This window comes from Mustela lutreola, chromosome 10 (genome assembly GCF_030435805.1).
Source record: "Mustela lutreola isolate mMusLut2 chromosome 10, mMusLut2.pri, whole genome shotgun sequence".
Classification (NCBI taxonomy): Eukaryota; Metazoa; Chordata; class Mammalia; order Carnivora; family Mustelidae; genus Mustela; species Mustela lutreola.
The window spans coordinates 17,283,296-17,286,496 of NC_081299.1; positions in this window are offsets into that span (position 1 = coordinate 17,283,296).

Consider the following 3,201-nt stretch of genomic DNA (forward strand, 5'->3'; position numbering starts at 1 on the left):
AGCCTTACACAGATCACCTGGAAGGACATTCCATTCCAATCCCTCCCGCCTATCAGATCAGAGCTTTGAAATCCAGTGCCTATAGGCACCCGCCAGATAACAGAACTGGGTGAAGGGTGCTGGTATGGGACGACAGAGAGTGGTGGGGGGCCCTGGGGGGCCGGGGACACATGACCCAGTCAACGGCAGCTGGCCTCTCTCACCAAGGGCCTGGCCTTGCTGCATGGGAATGCAGACCCAAGGGCCAGTTGTCCCACGCATTTGGAACATGTGCCCCATTTTCCAAGAGAGAATAGAAATCCTGACTTTTATGTAAAAATGGCTTCCAATTTTCAAATGTTGACCACAAAGTCAAATCTTTTCAAAAATGCTATGTGAGTCCAAACCAACCCCATTTTTCATTTCTATTTGCCGGGCCACAGGCTGCCTGAAGGCAGGGATTGTGTCCCTAATGCCCAGTCCCCGGCTTAGTAAGTATTCAGGTACCTGGTACTGAGAAAGGGTTTTCCATCCTATTCTCAGGGAGAAGATTGATTGATTCAAGTTTTTACTTAAATTCTAGCTAGTTAACCTACAGTGTCATATTAGTTTCAGGTGAACCGTCAGTGCTCATCATTAGGAGTTCCCTCTGACTACCCATCACCCGTATCCCATACCCCATATCCCCGCCCATGTCCCCTCCAGCAACCCACAGTGTGTCCTCTGTAGTTAAGAGTCTGTTTTATGGTTTATCGGATAGGTAAAATGAGAATCTACTTCTTCCTAGGAGTACAGAGATGAGTCTGATAAAGTTCCTGCCCTCCCCAATGAATGGCAATTGATTATTTCATCCGATATTTTTACTTACGACCCCCACATCCCAGACCCCAAGGAATGGACCTGGGCCAATGGTTCTCAGGAAGGGAGATTCTGCCCCTGAGGCAGAGAGCGGCCAGATTCAGCAAGTAAAAATATGGGATGACAGTATCTGACATACACAGGCTGAAACGTTATTTGTTGTTTCTCTGAAATTGACATTTAACTGAGCATTCTGTATTTTCTCCAGCAACCTTACAAAGAGGGCACATCTGGCAACGTCTGAAGATGGCACAGCTGGGATGGTTCTACTGACCTCCAGGGAGTGGAGGCAGAGGATGCTAGACAACAAAGACTAAGGGGGAGCAAACATCAGGAATCTGGGTAATAGGGGGGTCTCAGCCACTGCCCGGCTGTGGGTTCACTTCCTTGGTCTAGTCCGTATTTTCCCATTCCTAAAATGAGGAAGTTGGAGTTAATTGGTGTTTCTATAACTTCCTTATGCATTGGAATCACCCAGAGGGCTTGTTAACACACAGATTGCTGCTCCTCCCACCCTAGGGCTGAAGTTGGCTTGGGGGGGGGAGATGTCTGAGAATCTGCCTTCCTAACAAGTTCCCAGGGGATGTTGTTGGTCCTTGGACACACCCTGGGTGGCCCGGATGAGACGGTGGGTAAAGGCCCTTCTTGCAGGCTTGGTCCAGGATCTCTGGATTCCCCAGGTACCCTGCGCAGGGCTGATGGGACCCACACAGGAAGTCTCTTTTCTCTTTTCCCAGAGAGGGAGGGTGCATCTGGAGGGGGAGGACCCAGGAGCTGATCTTCTCCAGCTGGTTTTTCCAGTGGGGACAGCCAGCCTCACCAGCCCGTGTTCTGTGAGACTCTGCCATCTACTGGAGGCATCAATCTCATGCTGGGCCTCAGGCAGGGCTGTATCCAGCGCCCAACGGAGGGAGAAGTATTCAGATGGCATCTCTCCCAGCAGGCCCTGGGGAAGCAATCATTAACATCTGGGTCATCTGGCTCCTTTAGGTGACTCTGTTTCCCATACAGATGCTGGTGCCTGAATTAACCTAGGAACGTGAAAACAGCGTTCACTTGCAAGCCTGTGGGATAAGTTTTGACCAAACTGTTATTCATTTCGCTTTTAAAGGCCTGACGTCCAGTTACTTTAATTTACTAAACACAAATGTTGGTGGTGATTTTTATATGGGAAAAGATTGTGTTATCTTTACAAAGTTTTACTACAAGTACTCTTCTGGGGGGTTGCATACGGCACATTTAAATTGTGGTGACTCACTTATCAAACTAAGAAAAAAACCCATACCAATAGCACATCAGCAAGCATGTGCTGAGACAGACACGCGCATACATTTAGTGGGAGTGTGACCTGAAAGAAAGGAAGCTGACACTGGGTTTTCCAGTGTAGGATGGAGGTTTGAGTACAGGTTCTGGAAGTGGTCTAGACCAAGGATTCATTGTTGGCCCTGGGCAGAAGCTATGTTACATGGGACAAAGCACTTTCTTTTTCTGGTCTTAATTTTTTCAACCGGAAATGAGGATCTTGAATACGGTGGATATTTCTCAAGCTTTATTTTTTTCTTACTGTTAATTTTTTAAAAAAGATTTTTATTTATTTATTTGAGAGAGAAAAAGCATAAGTGGGGGGAGGGTTAGAGGGAGAAGCAGACTTCCTGCTGAGTGCGGAGCCCCAGGAAGAAGCTCGATCCCAGGACCCCGGGATCATGACCTGAGCCAAAGTCAGACACTTTAACCGACTGAGCCACCCAGGCACCCGATGATTCTGAAACTTTAACTTCATCAGAATCAGCAGGACGGCTGGAAGAGCTCACAGTCTAGAGATGCGGATTTGACAAGACCAGGTGGGCCTCACAGTCTATGTTTCTTTTTTTTTTTTTTTAAGATTTTATTTATTTATTTGACAGACAGAGATCACAAGTAGCAGAGCAGAGAGGCTGATGCAGGGCTCCATCCCAGGACCCTGAGACCATGACCTGAGCTGGAGGCAGAGGCTTTAACCCACTGAGCCACCCAGGCACCCCACAGTCCATGTTTCTTAACCAGCTCCCTTGTCACCTGTGTGACAACTGGGTCAAATGCGCCCCTGCAAGCCTTAGCTTCCTCACCTGAGAATCTTCAAAGGGTGATCGCAGGTATTAGCTGAGACAACACTGCACAAAGCTTTCGTTGCTCTCATGAATATTAAACATGCTCATAGCATTTGAAACAGTAATTAACTTGCAGAAATCTATTTTAAGAAATTAATCATATGATCAAAGGTGATCAAAGATGGCTACCTTGGTATTATTTATGATAGTGAGAATCAGGAAGCATTCTAAGCACCCAATAATAGAGGTGTTATTTAATAAATTATGGTAATTGATG